The sequence below is a fragment of the Lepisosteus oculatus genome, chromosome 14 (assembly GCF_040954835.1).
Source record: "Lepisosteus oculatus isolate fLepOcu1 chromosome 14, fLepOcu1.hap2, whole genome shotgun sequence".
Taxonomy (NCBI): Eukaryota; Metazoa; Chordata; class Actinopteri; order Semionotiformes; family Lepisosteidae; genus Lepisosteus; species Lepisosteus oculatus.
Window position 1 is genome coordinate 55710804 of NC_090709.1, and position 19560 is coordinate 55730363.

At 50.0% G+C, this 19560-nt stretch overlaps 2 non-coding genes across 2 annotated transcripts; both read left to right on the forward strand.

Annotated features, from left to right (window-relative positions):
- The first annotated feature begins 5488 nt into the window (after window positions 1-5488).
- Window positions 5489-5562, forward strand: trnan-guu (transfer RNA asparagine (anticodon GUU)). The gene has a single exon. It is a non-coding gene; the product is annotated as a tRNA-Asn (tRNA).
- A 1344-nt stretch (window positions 5563-6906) lies between these two features.
- On the forward strand, window positions 6907-6978 carry trnah-gug (transfer RNA histidin (anticodon GUG)). The gene has a single exon. It is a non-coding gene; the product is annotated as a tRNA-His (tRNA).
- Window positions 6979-19560: the final 12582 nt, after the last annotated feature.

The window sequence follows — 19560 nt, forward strand, 5'->3', positions numbered from 1 at the left end:
AATAACAACTATACATTTCAACCCAGCGGTTAGCATTCCTTCAATCCAATAGTTTTACTCTAGGTTAAAAGCAGCGCAATATACAGAGAGATGATATTCAAATATTTCAATGTTCTGTTGGATTACCTGTATGGAGATATCACTCAGAATTCCTAATATGATTTTGAGTTCAGTTTTGCTTTACTACTTTCAGAGTCTTATATTGACCTTGCTGAAGCAGAGAAGTGACATAATCACAAATAGTCTTATTAATATTTCAGTTAAATCTTTTTTTCTGTAGTAACATCAGTTGATATTAATATTAGTCCTGATTTATAATTTTTTGTCATGGTTGATCTTAAATAATTTTGTAATTAGTTTCAGTTTTGAAAAATCATGCAGAGAAGCTACCAAAACGGGTATAGTTCATATAATGATTAATGCAATAGCAGCATTTTGGGTTGAAAACAAAAAGCATATCTTGGTATGAATCCTAACACTTCATAGACAGCGTTCTAGGACTTCTCGCTTCAGATAAAGTTGTCAATACATCATAGATTTCTACTCAATCAATATCAGCAGTGTTATCACTACCGAACGCTAAATATAGATCCTGGCAATACTTCGTGAGATCTTCGTAAGAAAATCCAAAATACTACGGAAGGAATCAAATTTATATGTTTCTTTGGATCGAGAAGATGATCATTATGAGACTCAAAACATGCCTGTCTTTTCTTTTTTCGAGGACAAATGGATTATTGAGGTGTAAAGATGGGTTCAAAACCAAAATCACCTGCTATCGCTGCTGTTTCTTCAAATCCTTCAACTGATCATCGATATCGAGGAATAATATATAGTTTCTTCAAATCCTTCAACTGATCATCGACATAGAGAAATAATATTATACAATTGTGGTTTTCTGTTAATTGCCAATTTGACTAATTACATCTTCGTTTACAGATGTCTTGCATGTATCACAAGGTATAATAGTCGTCGTGCGTCCTCAGTTAAAATGTACGACAAAAGTACAACATTTATGGTTACATCCATATTAAAATGAAGGTTAATATACCAAGATATTAAAATACAATTGTACAGTCCTAACTTAATAATGCCTGTGAAGTTTTCCAACAAATCCAAACTGTAATTTTGAAATATTATAGCTGAGAATGAAAAGAGAGTACAAAGATCAAATTCAATGAGTGAAAATGCACCAGTAGTTCTCTAAGCTGAGTTTCTTCCCTGAACATGACTTGCTTGCGAAGCACCAAGCAGCCTTGAACGGATCGCGGAAATCAAATATAGAGTACAGATGGATTCAGAGTGTCCTTTCCAACTTTTGTGCAACATTTTCCTTTGATAGGGTGGAGTTGTCTTCACAATCTGGGTTAAATAAAAAGGAGTGACGTCAGTGTTAAACAGCTTTCCTTCTTGGAGAACAATGGTTGTGTTCCATATTTCTAATTATTTTGGTTTCAAGATCGCAATTTAGTGTGAAACATAAAAGCCAGCTGGATAAGCTTTATTAATTTCCCTCATGGGATCAATAAAGTATCTACAGCAGTGGTTCTCAAACTTTTTGGACCAAGTACCATCCCTAATCCAACCAAAGCATCCAAGTACCACCTACAAGTCATCATCTCATAGGAACCCCAGAAATTCTCAATGACCAACATGAGTGTACGTGCACATACTCACACATACATATAATAAATATTATAATAATGAACTTTATTTGATATAGCGCCTTTAAAGGTGGCTTCTCAAAGTATTTTACAGAAAAAAAAACATTAACAACAACTAATAAAAAAGCACCATTTCAGTGAGAGGAGTGAGCCTATTTAGTTGAGCAAAGGAGATGTGAATTAATTTTTCAAGCCTTGATACAATTCACAACAGAGTCTAACAGATATTAAATCGTCAGGCATTTTCTTGACGGCAAAGGTCTCGCGGTGGATGTTATAATGCGTACATTAATTTCTGGAGCAACCTCTCTAATTCGTGCAACTGCACCGTTATGTCGGCTTGTCATTGCTCTAGCACCGTCTGTACAAACTCAGACGCATTTTATCAAGTCGAGGTCATTCTCTTCGATAAATTCATTCAGAAGCTGAAATATGTGCTCTCCTGTAGTTCCTGTTGGTAGCGGTTTACAGAACAGAAAGTCTTCATGGGACATACCCTCAAACTCGTATCTAACGTAAACGAGCAAATTGGCCAAATCAACTACAGACTCATCTAATTGCAGTGAAAAACATCTGCTCATCTTAACGCGCTCTATCAGTGTACGTTTGATATAATCCTTCATTTCAATAATTCTTAGAATGACTGTGTCTTTCAGGGGGAGGGGGGCAGCAGGTCGAGCTGTTTAGCAGCTTTTTTTCCACACATAATACGTGTCAGCTCTTTTGCCAACGGTAAATAAGGTTCTTCAAAAATAGTGTAGCTTACCTGCTTTAGCAATCCGCAAGCTTTTTCCGCGTTTCCGTTTTTATTTCCGTATTTATTTAAAGTTTTTATTTCATGCGCATGGGAGCGAAACACAGAGACGCTCGGTGTATTTTTCTCAAATTCGAACAGTTCTTAAATATTTTTCTATCACGCTTTCGTGTGCTCACAAGATTGCCTGCGTTCGTAGCACGTATTTCTATGCATTCCTGTGTTTACAATGTTGGCATTGTTCCAAAATCACGCTAATTCTCCTTTCTCCCTATTTGCTGGAGATACAATAGCTTTTTTTAAATACAATTGGTCACTTGCATCCGTAGCACGCATTCCTATAGAGTGGTATAGAATTACAGAGTATCTCTTGTGTCCACTGAAGTATTAGCACGCACTGTATCGTAGTATGTAGCCTGCGTATTCGACAAGTATTAAAATACAAAATATGAAAACCCGTCCCGATTTTTCAGTGCACACTACACAGTTCCAGGGTCATTTGGCGTACCACCTGGTGGCATTCCACGTACCACTGCCGGTACGCGTACCACAGTTTGAGAACTACTGATCTACAGTATCTATAAATCTCTTACACGTCATTTACAATGGCTTTTCAACTAATAGCCCGTGCAGGGATCAAACCCTAACTGTTGGTACAGTACGAGTTGCGTAAGGCTCTGTAACGCGCAGATGAGAAACTAACCTCTGCTTCTTCATTATATACACAGTGAGCTATATATGCGAGCTTACTGCCTCCTACGGGCTCTGTATTTGATTGCGGTACAAGACCGGCCGTGGAGATAAAGTGAGACGGGTGTGTACATTAAAAGGCTCATAGTGTCCCTGGGAGGGCTCAAACCACCACCCTTTTGGTTAACAACCGAACCATAAAGACTCATGTACAGCTTAACACTTCTCGGTCTCAGTGAAAGTGATACACTCCGTAAAATTTCCAGAGATTCATTTATTTTTAAAGGAAAATCACCAACAGCGGCCGAGATCTACTGGAGTTTTTTCATTCTATACTGCGATTTCTGAAGGGTACTCTGTGAAAATACGAGTTTTGACGAGAAGGGATGGACATATAAGGTCAAAAGGCTTGAGGAATTGAACCTTAAGGTGAAGACTGCGGGTTCAGTAGCAGCAGAACCTGATCAGTATCAGTTGACTCCGATATACTTTGAAAATGAACTTGGGGATTTAGAGTCAGACGTGCTACCGTTGCACCATGGGGTACTTAATTAAAAAAAAAATAGAAAAAAAATCAGTGTTCCTGGATCTGTAATTGAGAACAACACCTGCACAAGAGCTGCGCAGGAAGAATAAAATGTGGTCTGTGAAGAAGAGACTCTCTTCGGAGAGCTGCGCTCTTCACAGGAGATTTTTTTTTTTGTGAAGCTGATTTGTCTCCTTTGGGAAATTCAACAGCACTGACAACCGTGACTTCGTGGCGCAATGTTAGCGTGCCTGACTCCAGATCAGAAGGCTGCGTGTTCAAATCATGTCGAGGTCAGCTGTTACTTTTTCAGGTTCTGCTGGTCCTGAACACGGAATTCACCCCATGCAGTTGAATTCTATCTGTACACCACATAGATAATCAAAACAAAATAGAGCAGTACAGGACACGCAGTGTGGAGCTCACACAGGCTTACAGTCTCCAGCATTGGAGTGGAGGGGAAAAAATAACTTTTTTTTTTTTAAGAGAAAAGGCACAGTTCACATCTGCTTAACATCACGCCCAACTTTAGAGACAGCTACATCAGATAATGGAATCCCCGAAGTTTCAGATAACTTTTTTTAATACAGGTTCAAGCAAACCTGAAAGTTAATGAGTTTCCGGACACTTTTGTTTTATTAAAAAGTGCCTGAAGCCTGAAACTGTAATTTGAAAACAAAGCCCGCTATTGGACATTAGCAGGTGCTTTTTGTAACGATTTGCTATTTCATGCTGGAAAACAAAGGAAACAGACCCAACGTTTGCTTTCAGGTGCGGTTCATTACATAATATACATCTATTACTGAGGAGCTTGAATAAAATTTACACGAGCCAGGTCGAAGTCGAACCTACAATCTTATGATCTGAAATCAGACGCGTTGTTTATTAAACTGCTGGCATTTCACATGACCCGAATTCCCCCATAGTGTGCTCAGCGCCGCTACTAGTAATGCACCGCTCCGTCTAAAATTTCAAAGTGAGAAACATGTGTTTTCTGAATTTTTATGAGTTTTAAAATATAATCTCTTTAAATCAGACAAGGGGTTTATGTTTCGCACTGAAATTCCGATTGACTGAGAATTCAAAGAAAGACTGTTTTCTTCCACAACACCGTATAATTATCACATCCACCAGACTCTCCAACCTCTCCAGATCTTGCTGGTCGAGCAATTGCTCCGATAAATTAGGTCACGTATCATGTTAAATCATTTCTTCTCAACACAACATTTCCTGGTGCACGTTTTCTCTATGAAAAAAAAGACATTTTTCCGTTGCACGATTTCTCGTTTTTTATCAAAGCGTACAGAAATAAAAAAGAAGAAGAAATAGTGTCGCAAAAGAACTCTGTCGCCCTTGGGAGATGTCAAACGCATTGGACATGAAAATGGCAGATAAAAGCCAGTTCTCTTCGTTTCTCAGTGTCGGGGCTGCTATGTAAAAGAGGCAATTTGCTCTGAGAGCAGGTTCAGCGCTTACTGAACGCAGATGTCTCAGAGCGGTGTGTCCAAGCGGCTGTAAAAGGTGAAGGTTGTCCTGTCACCGTAGCCTAGTTGGTTAAAGCGCTTCTCTATTAAACAAAAGAACCGAGATTCAAATCCCAGCCGTGTCTTTCTTCCTATCTTGTAGTACAGAACGTTTCATTTCGGGCAATCACAAAGGGCTTGATTTCGTTAAATGCATGTGTTCATTTCCTTTCTGGAAAACTTGTTTTTGATGAAATTCACACAGCTTGCGAAAAATGAAATTCAATTCTTGGTTATCAGTGCAGAAGAAATATTACAGGAGGCAAAATAAACGGGAAGAGATTTTTTTTTAACCGAAAACTTGTGATTCGAGAAATGACCTTACCAATCAGTCTCTGTGGCGCAATCGGTTAGCGCGTTCGGCTGTTAACCGAAAGGTTGGTGGTTCGAGTCCACCCAGGGACGGGGTTCATTTGCGATATAAACATTGTCTTCAGTCGATTGGATTTCTCAGCGAAACCTTAACCATTTTAATATTTGCAGGAAATGCGAGTGTTTAACACGTGTCAGGGTCACCGGGAAATGTCCAATAATGCCCAACATTGCAACTCCCCAGAAAACCATATTCACTCAAAAAAAATTATCGTCGAATCTTCATTTACACTCCAGTTGAATCCTCTGCTGAAATATTTTAAAAATACAATGCAGGTTTGTTTGAGAACTTGACAAGCATTCTTACAATAGCACTGTGCAGTTGGATTTTGATATTTTGACATATTTACCTTAATTTTAAACATAAATACTATACAGTCTATTGTAATTTTAAAATATGTTAGCTGAGGATGCAAAGGGGTGAAAGGGAAAGGTCAGAGGGTATAGTAAAAACAAGGTTAGGATTGGTGGAGGTGGTAGGGGTGTTGATGGTTTTTCTCTTGTCATGGAAATATAACTATTAATTTTAAAGGATCACTTACTGACGTCAGACAGCTGCCAATTCTCCAGACGCGTCTCTGGAAGGATAAACAGTTTATCCTCCGAGGTTCGTCCAATTTGCTAAAATTGTCCGGGTCCGGATGGAGTTTCAGCAGCCGTTCGCGCTCAGGTTTGTGATCCCGGACGAGCCCCCAAATTGTCATGGAAATATAACTATCAAGGAAGCCACAAGAGAGAGTTCTCACCTGAGTAAGGTCTTTATTTCAATATTGCAATATTGGGAGCCCTGCAAAGTGCAACCAGAGACTCAATTTGTTACAAGCAGTACAGGGTTTTTATAAGACGTTGCGCTGTAAAAAAGTTCAGCACTTGGTCCCTTCTAAAACTTCCCCTTTCTCTAAGAGAAAACAGATTACATCATAGAGCGAGAGAAGAAAAACTAGATTTGTTATTCAAAGCTTATCAGTTACTTTCAGCTAATTCTAATGACCCAGACAGCATATATTGTTTTGGTACATTGTCTTCTAAACTAACCTAAACAGTGTACTTTGTTGACGAACTGTTTTCTAAAATTCTGCACGCACTGTAGCACAGCAGTTACATCCTTGAAATATATTATCTAAAAGCACCAATATATTTTTTCAAAGCTCTCTACATTTTTAAGAATCAATTTACTTATTAGATTTCCACTTCACCGGCATCATGCAAGCAAACTACATAAATATGAGAAAACACGCAAGAGAGTTGTCACTCAGAGTGTCGAAGGGTCGATGTATACTGGGGCTCAGTTGAAATGCAACGTCAGGATTTTTCCGAATTATGTCACACGAAGAGAGCACAGCCCTTTCCGCCCTGCCGCGTGTGTCTCGGTAACTCGCTGTGATCGTATAGTGGTCAGTACTTTGCGTTGTGGCCGCAACAACCCCGGTTCGAATCCGGGTCACGGCAGAATAAGGGCGTCCGCTTTTACTACTCGCACGAATGAAGGCAAAAAAAAAGCCAATCGATGTGAACGAACGGCGCTTTACAGAGGAGTACTGCCTGACTGGATCGTTGATGAACGACAGAGGCCACTCCGACCTCTTCTCGGTTTTCTTCAATGACTTACTAAGGATCTTCTTCACATTCGCCCATGCAGGGGAAGCCAGTTACACCAAAGCAAACGCAGGAAAGTGCATTTCAAGCAGAGACCAGGAGGGACTTGTTTACACCGAGAGTGGGCGGAGAATGGAACAATGCGCCCAGCCCTGTTGCTGGAGCCGATTCTTGATGAGCTCTTGGGCTCACTAAGAGGCCCCCGCTGGATGCTAATCTTTCTGTTGTTCTTGCAGGTCCTGCGCTGCTTTTGAGCCGACAGAGCTCGACCCTGAACATCCAGTGATGGACTGGTGTCCTGTCCAGGGTGTGTGAGGGTGTGTGTGTCCAGTGATGGACTGCTGTCCTGTCCAGGGTGTGTGTGTGTCCTGTGATGGACTGGTGGATCACAATATTAATTCTCCTCCTTGATTCCCTCCTTCATCGCCAGAGTGAAAGCGGGACACGGCAGTAAAAGCTCAGCCCTGCGGGTGGTGGTCCTCTCGGCCACACGGGGGCGCTGTGGCTCCACGGGGGGCGTTATGTTCAAGTCCCGCTGGGAATCGCACCGACGCGGCGGAGTTCGTGAACGTCCCAGACACCAAGAAAACGAGAGAGAGAAAAAAGGTCGTTTTCGGGGTTCAAGAAGCAACCCCGAGATTCAGGGAGTTTCCCCGCTGAGCTTACTCTGCCGAAAACACGCAGGTTTTATTTTTTTCCCGTGCCCCCCCTCACACAGGCCGTTTCTGTAGCGTGAAGTTGTGTTTTTTTGCGCGGCGGTCGGTGAGGGGCGAAATTTAATTTATTTTTTTCTCACGGTTTGAAACAGAAACAGCCGGGTGGTGTTGTAGAGAGGTCGACGTGCCTGGTTTTCCTCGTCTGCGAAGCCCGTTTTTTTTTTTTTTGGGGGGGGGGGGGGGTCGTGAGGTCCCACGCAGCGCTCGGAAAAGAAAATGACGTTTCTTTTCCCCGCAGGACGGGGGGGGGGGAACCCGTGTTTTTTGGACGTGGCGTGGCCCGAAATTTCCGCCCTTGGGCGCTAGAGGGGGGTGGAGTTTGGTCTTTCTTTGATTTGGGGGTCGGCGGGGGGGGTCTAATTTCACTGAACCAAACCCCACGGAAACCCGTGTTGGACGTGGGGGTGCTGAATGCGCCCTCGACGTGATTTTGTCTTTAAATTCAAGTGCAGCTTTTGTAAGCCTTGGGCCGGAAACAGCTGGACCCGTTTCCCCTGCCTGTCCGAGGTGGCGACTACCGGGGTCGTACAGGGACACCCGGCTGGCCGCCGAGAGTTGGGAAAAATAAAATGTCCACCCAAAAAAAACAACAACCGTGAAAAATGACGGCCATTTTTGTTTCGCGGCCGAGCCGTGAGCGCGTCGGGGGTGACGTCACGGTGGCGTCACAATGAGCCGCCTGACGTCACAGAGCGGCGGATTCTAGCGGGGGGGCGGCGCCGGAGCCCCATGAGCTCAGAGGAGTGAAGAGAGAAGAGGAGGAGGAAAGCGCTATATAGTCCTTTCTAAACACGTGTTTCTTCCAATAAAGTTACTTCGACTTAGATTGTTAGTTTCAACTTCAGAAACGCTCTTCAGAATCCCCGTGAAATCGGTAAGTCAGTCAAAAGTGAGAAATAACAAAATAAGTGGAGAAATACGTTGTTTTTTTTACCGTTACTCAACTCTTATGGGTGTGATCGTGCTGTAAAAAGATATTGAGAGGAGGTGCACCTCTACTCAGAGAGTGGTGGGGGTGGGGAACAAGCTGCCCAGCCCTGTGGTTGAAGCCGATACCCTGGCTTCTCTCCAGACACAGCTGGGTGAGCTCCTCCAGTCAGGACAGGAGGCTCTTCTGTACACAGAGGGTGGCGGGGGTGTGGAACAAAGCTGATACCCTGGCTCCTCTCCAGACAGAGCTGTGTGAGCTCCTCCAGTCAGGACAGGAGGCTCTTCTCTACACAGAGGGTGGCGGGGCTGTGGAACAAAGCTGATAACCTGGCTCCTCTCCAGACACAGCTGGGTGAGCTCCTCCTGTCAGGACAGGAGGCTCTACTGTACACAGAGGGTGGTGGGGGTGGGGAACAAGCCGCCCAGCCCTGTGGTTGAAGCCGATACCCTGGCTTCTCTCCAGCCACAGCTGGGTGAGGTCCTCCAGTCAGGACAGGAGGCTCTTCTATACACAGAGGGGGGCGGGGGTGGGGAACAAGCCGCCCAGCTGTGTGGCTCCGCCCCCTCCCCTCCCCTCTGTGACTCTGCTTGTCTCGGCAGGACGATGGACCGACAGAGATGCCGCACGGCCGTGCGCGGTCGCAGCAGGACCCGGGCCCGGCGAGGCGTCGTAAGTCCACCCCTCCCGCCCGCCGTCCAGCGTCCAGCGTCCAGCCCTCCTCCGACTGGCCTCTCCGCCCCCAGCAGTGCTAGCTGTATTATAATAATATTAATAATAATAAACTTCACTGATAGAGCACCTTTCACACACATAGTAGCGCAAAGCGCTTGACAGACCAGGTCTCACGGTAACACCTCTAGACGAGGAGAGACACTTCCAGTGGTGATCTTGACTGAGGACACGTCTCGGCTCAAGAGACAGGGTCGCGGGTCCGAGGAAAACCAAGCTGCAGGTCCATTATGGCCTTCTGAGAGCACAGATTGCCTCTGGACGTCCCACACTCTTCCTGGACACACTGTAGAGACTCACCTGTCCAGACTCTCACTGGACACACTGTACACACTCACCTGTCCACACTCTCACTGGACACACTGTACACACTCACCTGTCCACACTTTCACTGGACACACTGTACACACTCACCTGTCCAGACTCTCACTGGACAGACTGTAGAGACTCACCTGTCCAGACTCTTTCTGGACACACTGGACACACTCACCTGTCCAGACTCTCACTGGACACACTGTACACACTCACCTGTCCACACTCTCACTGGACACACTGTACACACTCACCTGTCCAGACTCTCACTGGACACACTGTACACACTCACCTGTCCACACTCTCACTGGACACACTGTACACACTCACCTGTCCACACTCTCACTGGACAGACTGTAGAGACTCACCTGTCCAGACTCTCACTGGACACACTGTACACACTCACCTGTCCACACTCTCACTGGACACACTGTAGAGACTGCCCAAGGCCTCTAGTCTCGACACGACTGGGCTGGGCTATGTGGTCAGAGCTGTCTCGGAGATGGGCTGTTTGGCGTCTTCACAGGTCACACCGGTCAGGCCGAACCCGGACTGGCAGCGGGAGAGGTCCCGGCCCAAATCCCGGTGCTTTTCCGTAAGTCTGACCCGGTCGCCTTCCGCGAGACTGGACCGGCCGCCCTGTGGTGGGCCCGGTGCCCCACATCTACCCTACAGCTCCCCACACTGACCCCTAAACTCCCGATACCCTACAGCTCCCCACACTGACCCCTAAACTCCCGATACCCTACAGCTCCCCACACTGACCCCTAAACTCCCGATACCCTACAGCTCCCCACACTGACCCCTAAACTCCCGATACCCTACAGCTCCACACTCTGACCCCCACAGTCCTGATGGCCGAGAGGTCTCTGCTTGCTGTAGTGATTGAGTGAGCTCTGTGGACCTGACCTCTGTCTTGTGTCCTCGTTTCCAGCGTCTCCTAGTGGTCCGTCATTTCTCAAGACCTGAAGGTGAGATCTGGGGAGGAGACAGAGCACCCCCTAACACCCCTGAGCTGGGTTACAGGGTAAGACAGCTTCTTACTGTTGGACACACCTGTCCACACTCTTACTGGACACACTGTCCACACTCGCCTGTCCGGACTCTTACTGGACACACTGGACACACTCACCTGTCCAGACTCTTGCTGGACACACTGTACACACTCACCTGTCCAGACTCTTACTGTCCACACTCACCTGTCCACACTCTCACTGGACACACTGTACAGACTCGCCTGTCCACACTCTCACTGGACACACTGTACACACTCACCTGTCCAGACTCTCACTGGACACACTGGACACACTCACCTGTCCAGACTCTCACTGGACACACTGGACACACTCACCTGTCCAGACTCTTACTGGACACACTCACCTGTCCACACTCTCACTGGACACACTGGACACACTCACCTGTCCAGACTCTTACTGGACACACTGTACACACTCACCTGTCCACACTCTCACTGGACACACTGTCTACACTCACCTGTCCACACTCTCACTGTCCACACTCACCTGTCCAGGCGTAGTCTCATCCCCCCTGCGTTGTGTCTCCCCCTCTCCCCGCTGGACAGAATCCCGAGGTGTCTTCGTGTCTCCCCGAGCTTGTCCAGAAGCTGGAGAGGGCGGCCGAGCTGCATCTGGATCTCCCAGAGTCGCCCGGCTCGTCCCGCTCGGGCTCGCCCGGCTCGTTCCGCTCGGTGTCCCCCCCGTCCTCGCCCGAGAGCCCCCTCCGCCCCCCGCCCCCGGCCCCCCCCTCCGGCCCCCTCCGGCCCCTGCCCCTGCCCCCGCCCGTCCTGCCCCCCATCGCCCGCCCGGCCCCGCCAGACCCCGCCTGGGGCTCCCCGGTGCGGAGGGCAAGGAGAGAGGCGGAGATGTCTGACGAGGCAAGTGGGGCAGAGTCTGTCCGTCTGTCTGTCTGTCTGTCTGTCCGTCCATCTGTCTGTCTGTCTGTCTGTCTGTCTGTCTGTCCATCTGTCTGTCTGTCTGTCTGTCTGTCTGTCTGTCTGTCTGTCTGTCTGTCCATCCGTCTGTGCTTCTGTCCTTCTGTCCGTCCGTCTGTCTGTCTGTCCATCTGTCCTTCTGTCCGTCTGTCCGTCTGTCTGTCCATCCGTCTGTCTGTCTGTTTGTCTGTCTGTCCATCTGTCCGTCTGTCTGTCTGTCTGTCTGTCTGTCCATCCGTCTGTCTGTCCGTCTGTCCGTCTGTCCGTCTGTCCGTCTGTCTGTCTGTCTGTCCATCTGTCCGTCTGTCCGTCTGTCTGTCTGTCTGTCTGTCTGTCCATCCGTCTGTCTGTCTGTCTGTCTGTCTGTCCGTCTGTCCATCTGTCTGTCTGTCTGTCCATCTGTCCTGCTGTCCTTTTCTCTGTCTATCTTTCCTTCTGTCCATCTGTCCCTTTCACTGTCCTTCTGTCTTTCTGTTCTTTTCTCTTTCCATCTGTCCTTCTGACTTTCTGTTCTTTTCTCTGTCCATCTGTCTGTCCGTCCATCTGTCTGTCTGTCCATCTGTCCGTCTGTCCTTCTGTCCTTTTCTCTGTCCATCTTTCCTTCTGTCCATCTGTCCCTTTCACTGTCCTTCTGTCTTTCTGTTCTTTTCTCTGTCCATCTGTCCTTCTGACTTTCTGTTCTTTTCTCTGTCCATCTGTCCTTCTGTCCATCTCTTTCTGTCCGTCTGTCTTTCTGTCCGTCTGTCCTTCTGTCCTTTTCTCTGTCCATCTTTCCTTCTGTCCATCTGTCCCTTTCACTGTCCTTCTGTCTTTCTGTTCTTTTCTCTGTCCATCTGTCCTTCTGACTTTCTGTTCTTTTCTCTGTCCATCTGTCCTTCAGTCCATCTGTCTTTCTGTCCTTTTCTCTCTTTCTGTCCATCAGTCCATCTGTCCTTTTCTCTGTCTTTTTGTCCGTCTGTACTTCGCTCTTTCTGTCTTTCTGTCCTTCTGTCTGAGTCTCTGTGTTTGTCCCTCTCTCCCTGTCTCTCTCCCTGTGTCTCCCTGCTCTCTGTCTGTCCTGCGTTGTCCCAGCTGGGTCTCTCTCCCTGTGTCTCCCTGCTCTCTGTCTGTCCTGAGTTGTCCCAGCTGGGCCTGTCTCCCCGGCTCTCTGCCTTCAGCTCTGTTCGCCGATGTCCCGCCAGCCCGTCTCTCTCTCAGCCTGTCTCTTGACTTGCAGGAGGAAGAGGAGGTGGAGACAGCTCTTCCGGCAGGAGAGAGGAAGGAGGTCAGTGCTGGTCCCACCCTGCCCCCTGTCCTGTCTGTGGTGGAGTTTCGCCGTCTTGTCTGTCCCTGGGTCTCAGTGTCTCTCTCTCTTTCAGCCCTGTCTGTCAGTGTCTCTCTCTCGGCCTGCTGTCTGTCTGTCCCTGCCTCTCTGTCTCTCTCTCTTTCAGCCCTGTCTGTCAGTGTCTTTCTCTCGGCCTGCTGTCTCCCTGTCCCTGGGTCTCAGTGTCTCTCTCTCTTTCAGCCCTGTCTGTCAGTGTCTCTCTCCTCCTCCTCTCTGTCCTCAGTGTGTCTGTCTCCTCCTCCTCTCTGTCCTGTGGTGTCCAGGCAGTGTGTCTCTCTCCTCCTCCTCCTCTCTGTCCTGTGGTGTCCAGGCAGTATGTCTCTCTCCTCCTCCTCCTCTCTGTCCTGTGGTGTCCAGTGGGTCAGTATTAGTGGGCTACACCCAGGCTCACTCCCTGCGAGTGTGATCTCAGCAGAGTCTCTGTGCTCTTGGGACACTTGACTCACCTGTCTCTCTCTTTCTCTCCCTGTGCTGTCCCTCTCCTGCCCCCTCTCTCTCTCTTCGGACTCCAGCTGGAGGAGGTCCAATCACCACCTCCTGTGAGACAGAAGAAAAAGAAGGTGGGTGATGCTCTGATCCTCTCTTTACTCCTGTCCAGTGTCCAATCAGTGTGTGTGTATGAACCCCTCTCTCTCTCAGTGCAGTGTTCATGTCCTGGAGTGTCCAGTCAGTGTGTCTGTATGAACCCCTCTCTCTCTCAGTGCAGTGTTCATGTCCTGGAGTGTCCAGTCAGTGTGTCTGTATGAACCCCTCTCTCTCTCTCTCAGTGCAGTGTTCATGTCCTGGAGTGTCCAGTCAGTGTGTCTGTATGAACCCCTCTCTCTCTCAGTGCAGTGTTCATGTACTGGAGTGTCCAGTCAGTGTGTCTGTGTGAACCCCTCTCTCTCTCAGTGCAGTGTTCATGTACTGGAGTGTCCAGTCAGTGTGTCTGTGTGAACCCCTCTCTCTCTCAGTGCAGTGTTCATGTACTGGAGTGTCCAGTCCGACTCTTAACGTGACTCTCCTGTCTCTGCTTCAGAAGCGCTGGTGCGCCCTTCTTAACTCCCTGAGCTGCGTGTCGGTGGAGCCACAAGACCAGGACGAGCCGATGGAGACCGTAGCTCAGGAGAGGAAGAGCGAGGGAGAGGAGGAGCTGGCTGCCGGGAAGGACAAGAGGAGGAAGAGGAGGTGCAGGTGAGCAGACAGGGGGGCGCCGCCTGGTCGTGTCTGTGATTCAAGGAGGAGTCTCCTCTTGCTGTTTGATGTCATGGTGACGTCTGTGTCTGTGTCCCTCACACCTGCAATAACAATATTCTTTCCAGGTTCCTTTCCTGGTTCTGTGCCGGCTAAGATCTGGACTGGACTGGACTGGACTGGACTGGACTGGAGCTGAGGGACACCAGACGGAACTGGACAGGAGCCTAGGGACACCAGACTGGACTGGACCGGAGCTGAGAGACACCAGACTGGACTGGACTGGAGCTGAGGGACCCCAGACTGTGCTGGACCGAAGCTGAGGGACCCCAGTCTGGACCGAAGCTGAGGGACCCCAGACTGTGCTGGACCGAAGCTGAGGGACCCCAGTCTGTGCTGGGCCGAAGCTTAGGGACACCAGACTGTGCTGGACCGAAGCTGAGGGACCCCAGTCTGTGCTGGACCGAAGCTGAGGGACCCCAGACTGTGCTGGACCAAAGCTGAGGGACCCCAGTCTGGACCGAAGCTGAGGGACCCCAGTCTGTGCTGGACCGAAGCTGAGGGACCCCAGTCTGGACTGCACTGGAGCTGAGGGACACCAGACTGGACTGGAGCTGAGAGACACCAGACTGGACTGGAGCTGAGGGGCCCCAGACTGGACTGGACCGGAGCTGAGAGACACCAGACTGGACTGGAGCTGAGAGACACCAGACTGGACTGGACTGAAGCTTGTAATTTTTATTCTTTTGTTAAGGATCAATAAAAATAAAATAAAAAAAAATCTGTTTAGCTTTTGGTTTTTTCCCTCCCCCCCCCCCCCAAGGCTGCTGCTGGGAGAGGTGTGAGTGGGGCCAGCAGGGGGCGCTCTCACCCTGCGGTCTGTGTGGGTCCTGATGCCCCAGTATAGTGACGGGGGACACTGGACTGTAAACAGGCGCCGTCAAACCGAGGTCCTGACTCTCTGTGCTCATTAACAATCCCGGGGTGTCTCTGGAGAAGAGTAGGGGTGTTACCCCAGTGTCCTGGCCTGATTCCCCCCCTGGTCTTGACCCATCATGGCCTCCTAATCACCCCTCTCTCTGAACTGGCTCCATCCCTCTGCTCTCCTCCCCACTGAGAGCTGCTGTGTGCTGAGCGGACTGGAGCATCATCCAGGTGGGGGCTGCACACTGGGGGGACTGGAGGGGATCCCCCTGACCTGGGAAGAGCTCTGAGGGGAGAGTCCAGACTTATTAATTATTATTATTATTCGTGCTGCACTGGGCTTCAGTCCTGGCAGTGAGAGGGGGACTCTGTGATCAGGACAGATACTTATGACTGTATAATAACACACGATAGAAATGGAAACAGGGTAGCGCTGTAGTCTCTTCGAAACGTTTTGAACTGCCAGAAGAAGTTTTCACAACCCGGACTCGTGAAGGTACAGGTCTTCTCCCATCGTCCGGAGCAAGGTGTATCGTGTCCTGGTGATTTCTCCCGTTTCGAACGGAGTCCAATGTCGCGTTTCTACTTTATTAGAGAGAGGCACTGAACATCCTGTGATGGACTGGTGTCCTGTCCAGGTTGTGTGAGTGTGTGTGTGTCCTGTGATGGACTGGTGGCCTGTCCAGGGTGTGTGAGTGTGTGTGTGTCCTGTGATGGACTGGTGTCCTGTCCAGGGTGTGTGAGTGTGTGTGTGTGTCCTGTGATGGACTGGTGTCCTGTCCAGGGTGGGTGAGTGTGTGTGTGTGTCCTGTGATGGACTGCTGCCCTGTCCAGGGTGTGTGAGTGTGTGTGTGTGTCCTGTGATGGACTGGTGTCCTGTCCAGGGTGGGTGAGTGTGTGTGTGTGTCCTGTGATGGACTGCTGTCCTGTCCAGGGTTTGTATGTGTGTCCTGTGATGGACTGGTGTCCTGTGATGGACTGGTGTTCTATCCAGGGTGTGTGTGTCCTGTGATGTACTGGTGTCCTGTCCAGGGTGTGTGTGTCCTGTGATGGACTGGTGTCCTGTGATGGACTGGTGTTCTATCCAGGGTGTGTGTGTCCTGTGATGGACTGGTGTCCTGTCCAGGATGTGTGAGTGTGTGTGTGTCCTGTGATGGACTGGTGTCCTGTCCAGGGTGTGTGAGTGTGTGTGTGTCCTGTGATGGACTGCTGTCCTGTCCAGGGTTTGTATGTGTGTCCTTTGATGGACTGGTGTTCTGTCCAGGGTGTGTGTGTCCTGTGATGGACTGGTGTCCTGTCCAGGGTGTGTGTGTGTACTGTAATGGACTTATATCCTGTGAAGGACTGCTGTCCTGTCCAGGGTGTGTGTGTGTCCTGTGATGGACTGGTGGATCACAATATTAATTCTCCTCCTTGATTCCCTCCTTCATCGCCAGAGTGAAAGCGGGACACGGCAGTAAAAGCTCAGCCCTGCGGGTGGTGGTCCTCTCGGCCACACGGGGGCGCTGTGGCCCCACGGGGGGGTTATGTTCAAGTCCCGCTGGGAATCGCACCGACGCAGCGGAGTTCGTGAACGTCCCAGACACCAAGAAAACGAGAGAGAGAAAAAAGGTCGTTTTCGGGGTTCAAGAAGCAACCCCGAGATTCAGGGAGTTTCCCCGCTGAGCTTACTCTGCCGAAAACACGCAGGTTTTATTTTTTTCCCGTGCCCCCCCTCACACAGGCCGTTTCTGTAGCGTGAAGTTGTGTTTTTTTGCGCGGCAGTCGGTGAGGGGCGAAATTTTATTTATTTTTTTCCCACGGTCTGAAACAGAAACGGCCGGGTGGTGTTGTAGAGAGGTCGACGTGCCTGGGTTTCCTCGTCTGCGAAGCCCGTTTTTTTTTTGGGGGGGGCTCGTGAGGTCCCACGCAGCGCTCGGAAAAGAAAATGGCGTCTCTTTTCCCCGCAGGACGGGGGGGACCCGTGTTTTTTGGACGTGGCGTGGCCCGAAATGTCCGCCCTTGGGCGCTAAAGGGGGGTGGAGGTTGGTCTTTCTTTGACTTGGGGGTCGGGGGGGGTGCTACTTTCACTGAACCCCACCCCACGGAAACCCGTGTTGGACGTGGGGGTGCTGAATGCGCCCTCGACGTGATTTTGTCTTTAAATTCAAGTGCAGCTTTTGTCACCCTTGGGCCGGAAACAGCTGGACCCGTTTCCCCTGCCTGTCCGAGGTGGCGACTACCGGGGTCGTACAGGGACACCCGGCTGGCCGCTGAGAGTTGGAAAAATAAAATGTCCGCCCCCCCAAAAAAAACAACCGCGAAAAATGGCGGCCATTTTTGTTTCGCGGCCGAGCCGTGAGCGCGTCGGGGGCGACGTCACGGGGGCGTCACAATGAGCCGCCTGACGTCACAGAGCGTCGGATTCTAGTGGGGGGCGGCGCCGGAGCCCCGTGAGCTCAGAGGAGTGAAGAGAGAGGAGGAGGAAAGAACTATATAGCGCTTAATAAACAGAATCGCTCTTCAGAATCCCCGTGAAATCGGTAAGTCAGTCAAAAGCGCCGCTGGCAAGAAATAACAAAATAAGTGGAGAAATAAGTTGTTTTTTTTTTACCGTTACTCCACTCTTATGGGTGTGATCGTGCTGTAAAAAGATATTGAGAGGAGCTGCACCTCTACACAGAGGGTGGTGGGGGTGGGGAACAGGCCGCCCAGTCCGTGTGGTTGAAGCCGATACCCTGGCTTCTCTCCAGACACAGCTGGGTGAGCTCCTCCAGTCAGGACAGGGGGCTCTTCTGTACACAGAGGGGGGCGGGGGTGGGGAACAAGCCGCCCAGCGGTGTGGCTCCGCCCCCTCCCCTCCCCTCTGTGACTCTGCTTGTCTCGGCAGGACGATGGACCGACAGAGATGCCGCACGGCCGTGCGCGGTCGCAGCAGGACCCGGGCCCGGCGAGGCGTCGTAAGTCCTCCCCTCCCGCCCGCCGTCCAGCGTCCAGCGTCCAGCGTCCAGCGTCCAGCCCTCCTCCGACTGGCCTCTCCGCCCCCAGCAGCGCTCGCTGTATTATAATAATAATAATAATAATAAACTTCACTGATAGAGCACCTTTCACACACATAGCAGCGCAAAGCGCTTGACAGACCAGGTCTCACGGTAGCACCTCCAGACGAGGAGAGACACTTCCAGTGGTGATCTTGACTGAGGACACGCCTCGGCTCAAGAGACAGGGTCGCGGGTCCGAGGAACACCAAGCTGCAGGTCCATTATGGCCTTCTGAGAGCACAGATTGCCTCTGGACGTCCCAGACTCTTCCTGGACACACTGGACACACTCACCTGTCCAGACTCTTCCTGGACACACTGTAGAGACTCACCTGTCCAGACTTTCACTGGACACACTGTACACACTCACCTGTCATGACTCTCACTGGACACACTGTACACACTCACCTGTCCAGACTCTCACTGGACACACTGGACACACTCGCCTGTCCAGACTCTTACTGGACACACTGTACACACTCACCTGTCCAGACTCTCACTGGACACACTGGACACACTCACCTGTCCAGACTCTCACTGGACACACTGGACACACTCGCCTGTCCAGACTCTTACTGGACACACTGTACACACTCACCTGTCCAGACTCTCACTGGACACACTCACCTGTCCAGACTCTCACTGGACACACTCACCTGTCCAGACTCTCACTGGACACACTGTAGAGACTCACCTGTCCAGACTCTTACTGGACACACTGGACACACTCGCCTGTCCAGACTTTTACTGGACACACTGGACACACTCGCCTGTCCAGACTCTCACTGGACACACTGGACACACTCACCTGTCCAGACTCTCACTGGACACACTGTAGAGACTCACCTGTCCAGACTCTCACTGGACACACTGTACACACTCACCTGTCCAGACTCTTACTGGACACACTGTAGAGACACACTCATCTGTCCAGACTCTCACTGGACACACTGTACACACTCACCTGTCCACACTCTCACTGGACACACTGTACACACTCACCTGTCCACACTCTCACTGGACACACTGTAGAGACTGCCCAAGGCCCCTAGTCTCGACACGACTGGGCTGGGCTGTGTGGTTAGAGCTGTCTCAGAGATGGGCTGTCTGGCGTCTTCACAGGTCACACCGGTCAGGCCGAACCCGGACTGGCAGCGGGAGAGGTCCCGGCCCAAGTCCCGGTGCTTTTCCGTAAGTCTGACCCGGTCGCCTTCCGCGAGACTGGACCGGCCGCCCTGTGGTGGGCCCGGTGCCCCACATCTACCCTACAGCTCCCCACACTGACCCCTAAACTCCCGATACCCCACAGCTCCCCACACTGACCCCTAAACTCCCGATACCCTACAGCTCCCCACA